The sequence below is a fragment of the Manis javanica genome, chromosome 1 (assembly GCF_040802235.1).
Source record: "Manis javanica isolate MJ-LG chromosome 1, MJ_LKY, whole genome shotgun sequence".
In the NCBI taxonomy this organism is placed as follows: Eukaryota; Metazoa; Chordata; class Mammalia; order Pholidota; family Manidae; genus Manis; species Manis javanica.
The window spans coordinates 57,156,972-57,173,551 of NC_133156.1; the positions used below are offsets into that span (position 1 = coordinate 57,156,972).

The 16,580-nt window shown below is 46.6% G+C and overlaps 1 non-coding gene across 1 annotated transcript; it reads left to right on the top strand.

Annotated features, from left to right (window-relative positions):
* The first annotated feature begins 16,258 nt into the window (after positions 1-16,258).
* Positions 16,259-16,366, top strand: LOC118967816 (U6 spliceosomal RNA). Its single transcript, XR_005055047.1, has one exon. It is a non-coding gene; the product is annotated as a U6 spliceosomal RNA (small nuclear RNA).
* Positions 16,367-16,580: the final 214 nt, after the last annotated feature.

Consider the following 16,580-nt stretch of genomic DNA (forward strand, 5'->3'; position numbering starts at 1 on the left):
TACGTCTGCTCGGTGATAGAGCAGGCTGCGCATCCGCCACGAGCGTGTATTCACACCTCCTGTCACCAAGTATTCTGCACACAACGCTCATCGCTGCTCCCACCACCTCCATCGCTGCCCCCACCACCTCCGGGCCAAGGGGCATGCCATCTTTCACTACACCCCTAAAGAGGGTTGTCTTCTGGCGGTGGCTCACCTCCCTCTCTCCTCCGGCACCCAGACAAGGACTTTGTTCCGGTACCTGACACCTAGTGTGATTTCAAAAAATACTGGTTTAATCTGAACTTGGGAATCTGCGCTCCAGCCCCCTATACTCTCACATCACTCCAACCTGCTAGTCCTCATTCCTACCTCATCCTGCTCAATGGAGTCCAATCCATTCGGGATCCTTGGAGAAACTCTGGATTCATCCGTTCTTCAACTTCCTACATCAGACCCACTGGCCCATAAACATGCACCTGCTCAGTCATGAATTTAATCTGTTCTACCATTTAATCTCCCATCTTTTCTCTTAATTTCTATCTAGATGTCCACTGTCTTTACATCAAGTTTACACTATTTCTAATGTAAGAGCTGTCTAACCATTAGTACTTCTGCCTCTATTCTTGGCCTGTACAACAGCCCAAGTTTATTTGTTAAGATATGAACAGGTTACTATCTTTTCAGCTTCTGATATATGATCAAACCCAAACTTTATATGAGCCCTGTTACCATCTATTTTACTTTCCTGTTTTCCATCTTTGTCTTTTTGGTCTTTATTGGAGAATTCGTTAAATTTATCTCCCATCTATAGAGTTTTTACTGCTTGTCTTTTATTCTTCAATTGTCTCTTTGTTGTGTCATAATCTTGCTTTGTAGATCTCATTTCTATTTAATTCACATTTTTAAAGTTTTAAAGTTTAATTTACAGTTTAAAGAATATTTAATAACACATTTTTAAAGTTTCCTTCTTCCTGAATATTCTGTTATTCCTTTCAGCTGCTGCTTTGTCGTCACTTTGGTCTCCATCTATCATATCAGAATTTTCTGTCGGTGCTTGCCTATTCACATGCAGCAAGGAACCAAAAACCTGGAGTCAAGTGCTATAAAAGCTTATTAGGGCCTCTCAGAATGGAACTCGTTTCCTGAAGCTTCACTGTGGGATGATTCGGTTGGGCTGTTGGTTGGGAACACCAGGCATCAGTATCTGTAAGGCATTCTTTCCACCTGCTTAAATTCCCTAAAGAGAAAATCCCTCCATGCCAAGATGAAAGTATTCTGAAAGTCAAGTAGGGGAGCGACAGGCTGGAGTATTCTGTTTGCTTCATTCAATCCCAGCGCAGTACAATTCTTAGTTTGAGTATCCTAAGAAGTAGGCCCTAGAGACAAGCATTTGAGTGCAAACAGTTTATGTGCGGTTGATCCTAGGAAAGACTGGTAGTGGAGAAGAAAAGTAAGTCAAGAAAGGGAAGAAAGCAAATAAAAGGATTATTATCAAGGCGATTAGAACTGTGGGTAACTGGAGTTAATCCTGCTGGAAAACTCCAGAGGCCAGTGTAAAACACACACCTCAGCTACCCTTCTCAGGGGGTGAGGAAGATGGGGTATTTATATACTAACTTCTGTCAGTTCTCAGTGGCTGTTTTTCTTAGTTGCTCATTTGGAGCTCAAATCTGGTTTTTAGAGTGCTCTAAATGATATCAGTGAAACAAGGGTGGATGGCAAAATGGTGTTTATCTCTCAGGGGCTAGTGATATAGAAAGAAGGCTATGGGGCACCTGCTGAAGGACCTAGAGGGTCTTCCTGCTACCTTATCTCTTTGAAGTCTCTCAGATCAGGGGCAGCTATACAACCCCTGTTTGGCTCTTAGGGGCCAGGAAGTCCCCATACTCTCCTACACAGTGGTAAACCATTCTCCCCCTCCACCACTGAGAGTGCCACAGGTATCTGCGGGCAAGATCTCCCAAGCTACTTCTCTGCTGTCTTGCCTGAGGGAACTGCCCCCAGGCAAGTTCACTGGATTTGCTGAGACAGAATAACAACAGAAGTTACGGGTAAAAGGGTTTATACCAAGCTTTATTCTCATGATGGCAGGTCCAGCGTTGGAGTCATTTCTGCCTCCAGAGTATTTGCAACCCATCTCTGACTCTGCCTCTGGGGAGAACACTGGACGGAGCTCTTTATATAGTAACAAGGACAATAATGGCTCATTGCCAACAGGTGCGCAAGCAGTAGCCTAGCAGCAGGCCAGTTACATCATCAAGCAGTTAAGGGTTAGGTGAGGATCCTGGCCATAGGAACTTCCGTTTCCCTATGCCTGCCCATTCACCATCCCACCCCTGCCTCCTCGCACACATGCTTCTAGGAGCCAGAGGAGTGCACAGCAATGTGGCCCTTACAGCGCTCCTCTGAGCCATAACTTACAAAGAAGCCAAGGCCTCATTCACACCCAGTGTCTGCAGGTCCCAGCAGCCTGTGGCTTGAGAAAGACAGACTGGAGTTTGGAGTTGAGGGAGAGATGCTAGGGTTCTTAAATTATACTACTGTTCCAATTTTTAAATAATTGAGTTAACCAAAACCTTAATAGTTTTAAAATATGATATCTCATTTAGTCTTTATAACTACATGGGATAGGCATTTAGAGATTATTGAAGTTTACAAAGATTAAATGATTAAATGATAGTATGTAATGGAGCCATGACTAGAATTAAGTTCTTCTGAACTCACAGCAGGAATTCTGCTTTAGGGAGGATGACACAGGAACAATAATTATTCATGTCTGTACAATACATTACAAAATCATTTCAAATATAATAATCCTCACAACAAAAGAAGCTGTCATCAAATTTCAAAAAAAATAATTAACTTGCTTATCAGTCTCCATTTAAATTGAATGAGGTTGAATTAAGCCTGTCAAAGCCTTTTCACATCCTTGCAAAGTTCTTTTTTTTTCCAGCTTTATAGAGGTTTGACTTGTCAAGTAAAAATTATATATATTTAAGGTGTCGTCTTAGTCCACTCAGGCTACTGTAACAAAAATTGCCATCACTTGGATGGCTTACAAATCCCAAACATTTATTTCTCCCAGTTTTGGATGCTGGGATCATGGCACAAGGAGATTTGGTGTCTGATGAGAACCTGTCTGCTGGTGCACAGATTGTACTTTCTCGGTATGACCCTACATGGTGGAAGCTGCGAGCTAGCTCTCTGGGGTCTCTTTTATAAGCGCACTATCTCATTCAAGACGGCTCTACCCTCCTGACCTAAGCACCTTCCAAAGGCCCCCACCTTCTAATGCTATCACATTGAGCATTAGGATTTCAACATATGAGTTTGGGGGAGACAAACATTCAGACCATAGCAGGTATACAACATGATATTTTGATAAACAGATATGTTGTGTAATGATTGCCACAATGAAGCTAATTAACATACCCATCACATCACAGTTACCTTTTGTGTGTGTGGTAAGAACACTTAAGATCTACCCTGCACAAATTTCCAGTGTACAATTCAATATGTTAACTATAGTCACCATACTGCACATTAGCTCTCCAGAACTTATTCCTCTTATAATTGAAAGTGCATACCCTTTGACCAACAAAGGTCTTACGGTTCAAGTCAACATTTACAGAACACCACATATTTGCCCCTTCTGTTCACACCATCTTCTCTTTCTAATGGATCATCTCCCATTGCATATAAAATGTTTTAGTACCATCTACCAAAAAACAAACAACCCAAAACCTCCCTGGAAGGCTATCACAGAGACTTACTAGATGCTGAGCAATCCCATTTCCTCTTCTTGGGCTCATCTTGCTCTTAGGCGGACCCAGTTAACTGAGTTCTGCCCAGGGGAATAAGGATAAAAGTGATGTGCCCAACATCTCAGCACAGCTCCTGAAATGCCCCATGTGATTTTTACACTTTCCTTTTCCTTCTCTTCCTAGTTGGAAGCAAAGGAGGCTTGAGAAGATGGAGCCACTCTGTGGAAGGAGCACAGGTCCCTGAGTTTATGACTGGGAGAGGAGCTGCCCTGCAGGGTTTGCCCCAGATTCTGAGCGAGCAACAAATAAACCCTTGCTATGTAAAGCTTCCTGGTTTTGTTTACACGCAAACTGTTCTCCACAATCAATCTTCCCCATTTGGGGAAACACGTCTTCAGTGGGTATTCTTGTTTGCTTACCCAGCATTCATTTGCCCATGGCCAGTGCCATGGGGAGGGGGTGTGTGACCTGTGCGATTGTCATCACATCCAAGCTCAGGCGGCTCACCACACAGCAAGCCAGTATGTTGAGAAACAAGGTGTGGGGCAAGGAAAGCAACTCTATTCGGAAAGCCAGCAGACCAAGAAGATGGTGGAGTTACATGCTAAAGAATCATCTCAGGGTTGACTTTAAGCTTCTTTTATATTAGGGAATGGGGTAAAAGGAGGGAAGCTGGGAGGTGATGATTGAGCACAGACATCTGGGTCTGATGTCTGGAAGACCCTTCCTTCCACAGAGCGAGGGTCTGAGGAGGGCTGTGACACTCCTTGTCCTTGGCTGGTTGACTCCAGTCATCTTGTCGACATGGGTCGTGTCATTCCTGGCCATGATGTTCCTGTAAGTCCAGAACAATCCAGTCATCATTTTTGTACATGTTTCAGGAAAGGGACTGGTTGCATTAATCTTAAGCCATGAGCAGAATTCCGTTAGATGATTAACAAGCCTATGGCAGGGCTGCAAGGCTGAGCAGAAGCTTTCTAACCCAAAGATTAAGCAGCAAAAGAGGCAGATACAATATGAAGGCAGAGATGCCAACTTGTTCACTTGGTTACACAGTCACATGGGCTCTGCACTCAGAAAGGCCCCGTGCTTGGTTTAATGCTCTGCCATCACCATCTTAAAATTCTCAATACATTTCATTTTGAACTTGTGTTTTGTAAGTGAAGTGAGACAATGGAGCATGTGCTTGGGCAGAGGAGATACGTGTGATACGCATGTCTATTCACTCCTTGACAGGCCGTTTGTGTATAGCATTCGAAATGTCCCATGAGAACAGAATTTTAGTGAGCCCATGATGCATGGAAGTTCAGCAAGACTTAAAATGAGAACACAGTAATCACATTAAAGCTGAGAAATTGGGTCATTGTCAGCCCAAGAGTTTCCTAAGAATCACAACTTGCTTCAAATGCAAAAAGAAAACAGTGGCAGTCTGAGAAACACAGAGAACCAAGGGTCCCTATCATATTCCTTCCCGCTACTTGCCTGTTACTTGCCTATATTCATCAACCACTCAGGCTGAAACGGATGACACAGAAAGAAACGGGAAGATAAGACAGTCTGTAGCTCTTCTTCCTCTCAGCCTTTCTCCACACTCATCAGCAGGCCAAAGGTTGGCAGCATAGTAGAACACGTGCATATCAAAAAGTGATGTAAAAACAGTGGACTTTGTTTTGTGCAGTGTTTTCACTGTCCTGGTAGGAATGAAATACATAACGCAGGTACCAGTTATGAAACACACATTGTGTGACTCTGGTGATTCCACATATCAGGTAAATGTTTTATATGTGCATTTAAAACTAGCATTGCACAATATGAGTGGTGAAATTCATTGTAATAATTTGAAATTTAATTTCTCTTTACTTAGCATTACATTAAACATCAAATAAAAGCAATACTGTAAGAAGTCAAGAAGAAAGACCATAGATGAAAGGAAAAAGCTTTATATTCTAGTACGTTTAGTGATTTTTTTTCCTGCCATTTGAATAAGAAACTCTTGTGTTTGCATGGGGGACACATGTAAATGACATAGCTGGCTGTGTGTGAATTCATCTCTAATCTTTCCTAACAGACCCTGAGGCACACAGACATCCCTCAGCTTTACATGAAGCCTATGTGGCCCTAGCTGGCCACACTCTTGGCTCCAGGGGTGGGCTCAGGTTAGCTTAATGGGTCACCAAATTCCATTCCCTGCCTGGGTGCATATATCTACACAGTCCAACCAGCATGAATCTTAGGCCCCTTCTTAAAGCCTTTGATGAGAAAGTCTCTTTTTATTGGATGTCATCTGGTCAGGATATGATGTCTGGAACCACCAGGGCCTTTTCACTATCATCCTGAGTATAAAGCTAACACATGGAGTAGGGCAAAGCTGAAAGACATGTGTAGAAAAGGAGCCAGGCCAGATCTGTGTGTGTGTGTGTGTGTGAGCGAGAGAGAGAGAGAGAGAGAGAGAGAGAGAGAGAGAGAGAGAGAGAGACAGAGAGAGAGAGACAGAGAGAGACAGAGAGACAGAGACAGAGAGAGAGAGGGGGAAGGAGGGAAGGAGAAGGAGGGAGAGGGAGGGAGAGGGATGGAGGGAGAGAGAAAGGGAAACAGCAAGCTGTCAGGTATCAGAGTAGCCTGTTAGAGTCAATTAAACAACCCAAAAATGAAAGAGTTAGCCTTTAGTCACTTACTGTGATGATACGAGCAAGAGACTAAAATGAGAGAAAGGACCAGCTCCCTCTGTTGCACTTTCCCCCGTGGAACAGGGCCTGGTCAGGGGCCCCCTGAAGTAGCGCAGATCCACCTGTCCAGGGGCTGGTCTCACTGAACAAAGACTCTGGGGAGAGAGGGGTTGGGGGGAGGGCTAGGAGTAGAAACGTATTCCTCCTTCCCCTGTAAGGAGATCTCAGCTGAGGAGACCAAACAAGGCCTCTGCCCAAGGCCTCAGATAAAGAGAAAGCCATGCAGGCCTGGGGCTAGGAATGCAAATCTGTGAAGCCCTTGAATTAGAGACCTGAGTCTCTGACTGCAAGCAAGCCCCTCAGAGGCTGCAGTGCTGTCTGGGCACCCAGCCTTCTGGGGAGGGCCCTGTTCCCCCATGAGGCCTGCCAGGCGAAGCTTCTGTAATTGCCTGTGATGAAACTTGAACAATCACACACAGGTTTTAATCACAAACCAGGCTCATCAAGAACTACTGGAGTTAGGAGAGCCCTGAAACCTGCCCTATCTCTGACCTTACAGGAACCTATATATTTTTTTTTGTTTCAGCCAAAGCTTTCTTTACTCAAGCCCAGATCATTCCAACTGATGTGTTCCATTAGCTGTCCAGTGGCTCAAACCAGAAATCTAAGGGTAAACCCGGGTTCCTCTCTTTCTCCCATATAACCTTGACCAACCCATCAGTGAGCCCTGGCCGGTCTACCTCCAAAACATATCTAAGTGCCATCCCCTTTCCTCCACCTCAGCTTCCACTTTCAGTACAAGCCACCTCCTCTGTCCTGTCTTCCACTCCGCCCCTTCTAATCCACCCTCAACACAGCATGAGTGATCTCCTTAAAACATAAATGTGATCATGTCACTCTCCTGCTTGAAAATCTTTCCAACCCTTGAAGTAAAAACCAGCGGGTGTGCCCCGGCCTGAAAGGCTGTACTGAGCAGCCAGCTGCCGGTTGCTCTCTGCATCTCTGTCCCATTTTCAGCTCTCTCACTCCATTCCAGCTACACACCATTCCTCCCTCCTTCCACAATCCCCTTTCTATCTTTCACGTGTAGCTATGTCACCTCTTCAGAAAGCCTTCTCAACCACTCTATCTGAATAGTCTCTACTGGTACCTATCGTTCCTTTGTTTCCTTCATACTGTGCTTCCTCAATTGGAAATTTTTTCAGTTCATTTCTCCCCTCTCCCCACTATACCATAGGTTACAAGTGTTGGCAGCCGTGCTCAGAAAATAGCGCCCAATGCAGGGCAGCCGGAAGGCCCCGAACTTCCTAATGACAAATCATCCCATACCACTAAACTACATGCTAATTGCGCCTTGGCATAAGGACCAATGAGACCCACCAAATTGTTATGCTAATAAGGCATATGGAGCCGCACCAACCAGGTCAGAGCATGAGAACTATATAAGCAAGCCTCTCCTTCCCCTCTAGGTCCTGCCCAACTCATTTGTTTCACAAAGAGCTGAAGAATAAAGCTTTCTGCAGAAGAATCCTGCTGTTGTTGCGTGCTGTTCTTGCCGGTGAGGACGGGGCACGCGACAAGTGGTGCCGAAACCCGGGAACCAGAACATCACCGGCACAGGGAGGACCCTTCAGACATCTGGAGAGGGTTCAGGACTGCAGGTCAGAAGAAAGCCCGGAGGGGTAAGTTCCGAGAGGCCCCTGCTTTTTAGGATGATGGTTGATGGTTCTCTGTAAATAAGGAGGCACCATGGGGAATGCACCGTCATTAGTCACGGCGCTGCAGACAGCTCTCAAAGAGCGAAACTTGAAGGTCTCCAGCAAAGTCTTAGGATCTTTTGTGAAGGAGATAGACCGTGTGGCCCCCTGGTTCATTTGTTCAGGGTCCCTCTCAATCCCGAGCTGGGACAAACTGGGGAAAGATCTTGATAGAGAGGAGGAGGAGGGTAGCCTGAGGGGAGGCACCAGGCCCCTCTGGAAACTGATTAGAGCTTGTCTGCAAGATGAGAGATGTGAAAAGGTAATAAAAGAAGGTCAGAGAGCATTGACAGATATCCAAGAGAGCATGTCAGAAACGGAACGGGAAACAGAGAGCGCGCGCGGCCGAAAAAAGGCCACAAAAACGAAAGTAAAGAAACCCCAGAGTGAGGGAGAAAGCCCGCCTAGGGCAAAAGCGAAAGAGCCCCGAGAAGCGAGTGACGATCGCCTCGGAGAAAATAGTAAATACCCCTGGAAAGAGTTGAGGGACCTCCAACTCTCCAATAGGGAATCTGAGGAGGAATTAACGTCCGCAGAGGAAGGGGAAGAAAATAAAACCGCAGAGTGCAGAAGTAAGGGAACCAGCAAAGTTGAAAAGCGGACCAAGGAAAAAATGAAAGCAGGGTGTCCCCCGACGCCCGTTGCCCCGCCACCTTACGTGAGTGGCGCACTCTCCTTTTGCCACCCAGATACTCTTCAGGCAATTAGACAAATGTTTCCTGTATTTGAGGATAACGGTGTACGCTCTCACCAACCCCTGAGTCATAAACAAGTTAAAGACTTAGCGGAATCCGTCCGAGCGTATGGGGTCAGTGCCAACTATACCATAGCACAAGTTGAGAGATTAACAGAGACAGCCATGACACCCGCAGACTGGCAATATGTAACTAAGGCATGCCTTTCTAGTATGGGGCAATACATAGAATGGAAGGCATTGTGGCATGATATCAGTATGACCCAGGCACGCGCAAACGCGGCCGAAGGACAGCCTGCGTGGTCATATGATATGCTGACGGGCCAAGGACAGTGGGTAGCCAACCAGACCGCCTTCCCCTTACAGGTATACGCACAAATAAACACGTGCGCCGCCAAAGCATGGAAAGCCCTCACCAACAAAGGAGAAGTATCAGGCAATTTGACAAAAATTATTCAGGGGCCGAGCGAGCCATTTTCTGACTTTGTCGCTCGTATGATGGAGGCCGCAGGCAGAATATTTGGAGATCAGGAACAAGCAATGCCCCTAGTGGAGCAATTAGTATTTGAACAATGTACCAAGGAATGCAGACAGGCGATAACACCCTGGAAACAAAAAGGGATACACGCCTGGTTGAAAGCCTGTAGAGAGATAGGAGGACCACTCACCAATGCGGGTCTAGCCGCAGCCATATTACAGAGCCACAAACAAGGCAGGATCACTAACAGAAGTATCAAATGCTTTCAATGCGGGAAATTAGGACATATAAAGAGAGAGTGTAGGAGCCCAGTTTCAGAGCAAACAACCCAAAAGACCCCTGGGTTGTGCCCTAAGTGTAAGAAAGGCAGGCATTGGGCCAATGAGTGCCGGTCTATTAAAGATATAGAAGGGAAACCCTTAGAACTGCCAAAAAACGCCCAGAGGGGCCCCCGTCACCAGGGCCCGCAAATATATGGGGCAACCAGCACGCAAGTGTCATTCGGGAACAACCAGGCCCCCCAAGGAGAGCCACTTCAGGTTCCGCGGGATTGGACATCCGTGCCACCACCAGAATAGTGTTGACTCCACAGATGGGAGTTCAGCCTATCCCTTCAGACTTTAAAGGCCCCCTACCACCAAATACCATTGGGTTACTCCTAGGGCGCTCTTCTGCTGCATTGAAAGGCCTGGTAGTTCATCCCGGAGTCATAGATCAAGATTATGAAGGACAGGTAAAAATCATGTGTTCGGCCCCTAGAGGAATCTACCCTATATCTCCGGGAGACCGCATAGCCCAGCTCTTAGTTTTACCTAGTCTCCACGCCAATTATCCTGCTACCAACACGGAGAGGGGAGAAAGGGGCTTCGGCTCCTCTGACTGGGATTCAGCCTTCATAGTATTAGATTTAGCAGACAGACCAAAATTAACTCTTCAAATAGAGGGAAAGAGCTTTGAGGGAATCCTAGACACTGGAGCAGATAAAAGTATTATCTCTGCAACCTGGTGGCCCTCCAAGTGGCCTGTGACCCAATCCTCACATTCATTACAAGGTTTAGGATATGAGTCAAGCCCTTCAATTAGTGCCAAACCATTGAAATGGCGAGCCCCTGAAGGACAAGAGGGTACAGTCACCCCTTATGTACTCCCTCTACCGGTCAATTTATGGGGGAGGGATGTCATGAGAGACTTAGGCCTCAAACTCATTAATGAATACTCCACCCCCGCCCAAGGCATGATGATGGACATGGGATACATCCCTGGCAAGGGGCTGGGGAAACACCAACAGGGACGCATAGAGCCCATCCTGCCCAAAGTAAAGAATGACCGTCACGGCCTGGGTTTTTCATAGGGGCCATTGAAGATGCCATGCCCATACCTTGGCTCACAGAGGAGGCCGTATGGGTTCCTCAGTGGCCCCTATCCTCTGAAAAATTAGAAGCAGCTCATTGCTTAGTGCAAGAGCAGCTCCAAGTGGGACACCTAGAACCCTCTGTGTCCCCATGGAACACACCCATATTTGTAATCAGGAAAAAGTCAGGATCATGGAGGTTGCTTCATGATCTGAGAGCAGTAAATGCTCAAATGAGAATGCTTGGACCCGTACAACGGGGACTGCCACTCCTCTCTGCCTTACCCAAAGAATGGAAAGTGCTCATAATAGATATTAAAGATTGTTTCTTTTCTATACCTCTAAGCTCCAAGGACAGGGAAAGATTTGCTTTTACTTTGCCAGCTATTAACCATGAACAACCCGATGCCAGATTTCAGTGGAAGGTCCTCCCTCAAGGAATGGCAAATAGCCCCACCATATGTCAACTGTACGTTCAGCGAGCGCTAGACCCAATTCGTAAGACCTATCCCACGCTAAAGATCATCCATTACATGGATGACATCCTTCTTTGCTCCCCACAACCAGCGGAAATAGAAGAAGCATATATAGATCTCACTAGATCCCTAGAAAATTGGAGACTGAATATAGCAAGCGAGAAGGTCCAAAAATCTAGTGTTAGCAAATTCCTAGGAGCAACCATTTACACAGATGTAATTTGCCCCCAAAAGCTTGAGATAAGACATAATCAGTTGCGAAATTTGAATGACTTCCAAAAACTCCTAGGGGATATTAATTGGTTGCGGACATACTTAAAGATACCCACCACTGAATTGACTCCACTATTTAAAACCCTAGAAGGAGACCCACAACTAACGTCACCGCGCTCCCTCACACCTGAGGCATTACAAGCCATTCGCAAAGTGGAACAGGCTTTGATGACAGCACAGCTAAATAGGGTTCAATTGAATGAACCCTTTGAGTTGTGTGTCCTTCCCACCCCAGAGCTGCCAACAGCAGTCTTATGGCAGCACGGCCCACTGATCTGGATTCATCCCCAAGCCTCTCAGGCTAGGACAATAGAGTACTATCCGGCAGCCGTGGCCAAACTTGCTTTGAGAGGAGTAAAAACCTCCATGACACATTTCGGAGAGGCTCCAGCTAAAATTATAACCCCTTACAGCGTAGAACAGATACAAGTATTATGTGCTATGAACGATGATTGGGCCATACTTGCTTACAGTTTCTCAGGAACCTTTGATAATCATTTCCCTAAACATCCCCTCATCAACTTCGCCAAAAATCATCTCCTAGTATTCCCTCGGGTCACTAGCCTAACCCCGCTGCCTCATGGAAAAACAGTTTACACGGATGGGTCTAAGACAGGCACAGGTGCCTATGTCCATGATGGCAAAGTTGTGACAAAAGGCTACACGCCTGACACTCCACAAATAGTGGAATGTCGCATAGTCTTAGAGGTCCTACAAATCTTTCCTGAACCTTTAAATATTGTGTCTGACTCCTGTTATGTAGTTAATGCAGTCAAATCTCTAGAAGTGGCCGGGCTAATCAAAGCGTCCAGCCCAGTAGCCACTTTGTTCAAACAGATACAATCAGCACTACTTCATAGACAATCTCCTTTGTATATAACTCATATCAGAGCACATTCAGGCCTTCCCGGGCCTATGACTCAAGGCAACCACCTGGCAGACCTCGCAACCAGAAATATAGCTTTTCCCCTGCTAGACCCTATCACCACAGCTTCAAAATTCCACACACAATTTCATGTCACTGCCGAAACGCTGCGCAAGCGGTTTAGCATAACCAGGGCCGAAGCTAGGAACATTGTCCTTAGCTGCCAACATTGCTGCAGCTTCCTTCCCGCACCTCATGTTGGGATCAACCCCAGAGGTATTAGGCCTTTACAAGTCTGGCAAATGGATGTGACGCATTTTTCACCTTTTGGGAAACTTAAATACGTACACGTATCCGTGGATACTTGTTCAGGAGTCATCTTTGCCTCCCCATTGTCAGGAGAGAAAGCTTCCCATGTCATCCAGCACTGCCTTGAAGCTTGGAGCGCATGGGGGTTACCACAGATTCTGAAAACAGACAATGGCCCAGCCTATACCTCTACAAAATTTGCTCAATTTTGTCATCACATGGGGATAAAACATATCACTGGCCTTCCCTACAACCCACAGGGTCAAGGGATTGTGGAACGCGCGAACCGCACGCTCAAATCCTATTTACTTAAACAAAAAGGGGGAATTGAGGATATACCCCCCACACCAAAAACTGCCACAGCCCTAGTACTTTTCACTATAAATTTTTTGAATCTGGATGCTCAAGGCCATACAGCAGCGGATCGCCATAATCAGTGGCCAAAAGACCCACAAGAACTAGTAAAATGGAAGGACGTGTTATCTAACCAATGGAAGGGCCCGGATCCAATCATAATCAGATCCAGGGGAGCTGTGTGTGTTTTCCCCCAGGGTGAAGAAAATCCCTTCTGGATCCCGGAGCGCCTAACGAGGAAAGTCCTAAACAAAGGAGATGACTTCGCTGTACCTCCTGACCCTGCTCCTGACACTGGAGACCCCGACTCAGGGAGTATTGAGATGGGGAATCCTGTCTGCCTTTCCTAAGCCTATGCCTGTCCGTTTCAATGCAGCCGTTTTTCCCCGCTTTTTCACCACCAACTCTAGTATGAACTTGCCCTACCTAGAAAAGGACACCCTAACAGCCCCGTTGGGAGAAAACCGATCCTTCGTAACTAATGGGTCATTATGCTTCACCACTCAGAATCTAGCTGGCTGTATCTCCCTGAAACGGAGGAAATACGGATGGTTCAGTGACATAATTCTAGAGGCCAGTGGCCTCCCCGTTATGTCAGCTAAATTTGAAGGGCCTAATAAGGAAGGGAGCCCGCCCTATAAGAACATGACTATCCACCAGATGGTTCTCTGGATCAATGGCACATTTGTACACTCTCCCAGGAACAATTCCACCGACAGGCCTCGTCAACCCAAATATGCCTCCCATTGTGTGGGCGACTATGAGGGAGAGCTGTGGCCCTGGACTGACTGTCAGTCAACTGTAGTAACGTGGGCAACTGAGAGGCAGGAGTTTACCATCTCCCCAGATATGGAGGGACGGCCAGCCAATGAGGCTTGGTGGCCAGTAAAGGTGCTCGAAGGCGAGTTTCGTCAGCAGCTGAGCATGAACCCCTTCCATAAATGGATGCTGTGTGGAGTCAATGGCTCGTGTACCGACCTCTCCCCCTTTTCCGCCCTCCAGGGTGGGGGAATCGGTGTAAAAAATATCACCTTTTGGTGCGAGAACAACCACACGCGCGCACACTGGAACATGACCATGACCCATAACAACGAGAACTACACGTGTTCAGCAAAATCAGGTCCAGAGTCACCTAATTCCCTTTTTCCACCTTCTCCAGTATGCGTATACCCCCCATTTCTGTTTATCTTATCCAATAGTAGCTTTGACTCCTGCTCCAATGAAACCTGCTTTCTGTCTCAGTGTTGGGATGCGCGTAACTTTACCAATGCTTTGGTAGTCCGCATCCCCCGTTGGGTCCCTGTTCCCGTAGATGCCCCTAACACCATGACTCTGCTTCGAGAAAGGCGCGATTTCGGCGTTACAGCCGCCATAGTGCTCCTGATCTCCGCGACCGCGGTCGCAGCCACCGCCGCTGGTATAGCTTTAGACACCTCCATCAAATCGGCTACAGAGCTCAATAACCTTGCAGCCTCAGTAGCTTCTGCCCTGGACCAACAGTCCACACTTGATGGCAAACTGAAAGGAGGAATAATGATCCTCAATCAACGCATAGATCTCGTGGAGGAACAAATGGAGGTGCTCTGGCAAATGGCCCAATTGGGATGTGAGCGGAAATATCGTGCCCTCTGCATCACTAGCATTCAATATGAAAATTTTACACGGGCAGCTAATCTGTCACGAGACCTGTCCCAGTATCTTTCAGGAAACTGGTCCCAAGACTTCGATGGGACACTAGAAGAGCTGCGGCGAGAAATAATCCACATCAACTCCACCCGTCTAGATATCTCCGTAGCGGAAGGACTCTCTTCCTGGTTCCTCAGAGCTCTCTCCCACGTCAAGGAGTGGGCGGGCATGGCTGGGATGGGCGTGTTCCTGCTTGGAGGTCTCATGCTCTTACTCTGGTTGTTATGCAGACTCCGCAACCAACATAAGCAGGACAAGGTGATCCTTGCTCAAGCCCTAATGGCGATAGACGTTGGCGCCTCTCCCCAAGTGTGGCTCAACATGCTTAAGAAGGAAGCTCGGCTTTAGCTTGAGGTAGCTCTTGCACCCTGAGCCCATGTGGCACTGCACCAGGCCCGAGTACCTCAATGCTTAATCACAGCTTTCTTTAAGAAGCTCATGGTGCAAGAGGGTTGAGAAAAAAGGTCCAAACCCTTTGTACCAAGCGGTCCCAACGCCAGCCAGAGGATGCGAGGCAAAGCACTGCAAGAGGTCTTGGACCCCTCTGAGAGGCATGCCTGACTGCATAGGGGTAGATGCCCAGAACCCCTCTCCAAAAAGGGGGCATCAGGAAGTATGATGGAGGTCAGGCCTCTGTCTCCGCCTCTGCTGGCAAGTTCCGCCTTGAGCTTCTGTTAGACAAAAAAGGGGGAGATGTTGGCAGCCGCGCTCAGAAAATAGCGCCCAATGCAGGGCAGCCGGAAGGCCCCGAACTTCCTAATGACAAATCATCCCATACCACTAAACTACATGCTAATTGCGCCTTGGCATAAGGACCAATGAGACCCACCAAATTGTTATGCTAATAAGGCATATGGAGCCGCACCAACCAGGTCAGAGCATGAGAACTATATAAGCAAGCCTCTCCTTCCCCTCTAGGTCCTGCCCAACTCATTTGTTTCACAAAGAGCTGAAGAATAAAGCTTTCTGCAGAAGAATCCTGCTGTTGTTGCGTGCTGTTCTTGCCGGCGAGGACGGGGCACGCGACATACAAGAAAGCAAAGAACTTTTCCATGTTATTCACTGAATCCCCAGTGCTTAGACTGTCCTGGTCATGTGGGGGGCACTCTATGAACATTTGCTGACTAAAGAACAGGCAGACAAGCACGTGATCCCCCAACGTGCTGAGGTTACTGAGGAGAGGGTGATGGGATGCAGAACCGTTTTTTTTCTTTCAGAATCTTAATGTGAGTAAGCATGACTCTCTTAAAAAAATAGAGTGAATCTTTGCTTAGAAAGCTGTTGGAGAAGATGAACTCATTCTAGTTCAGATGGGTGTTTGTTACTTTCACCATTGCTAATTAGTATACATATTGACATGACTGGAACCATTTTAAAATGGAGTCAGAGAGGCCACTGTACAGAAACTGCCTCACCCGCCTCTGTATTGCGCCAAAACCTGTGGACTGGGCAAAATGGCAATTGTTCTAAGCAATTTTTGCCAAGTCCTCAGGAGAGCAGGCATCGTGGTCACAAGCCTAATGGTTGTGGACTTTCTGAAGATAGATTTAGTAGTTAATCAGTGTAAACCCAGAGCAGCTTAGCTTGTTAAAATGCTCATAGAGTGCTCAATTCAGCAGCACATGTACTAAAACTGGAATGATAACAGAGAAGGTTAGCATGGCCCCCGTGCAAGGATGACATGCAAATTCATGCAGTCTTCCATATTCTCTACTGATGCTTATCGTGGTGAGCATTTCGTAATGTATGTAGTTGTTGTATCACTGTTGTACATCTGACACTAATATAATATTGTATATAAACTCTATTTCAATAAAAAAATAAAAATAAAAACTTAGGAACTTTTCTCTTTTCCTACTCATGAAATTGCCCTCCTTCCTTTTCTTCATAAAAACCCTTTGCTTTCACCCTACAAGTGGGATGCT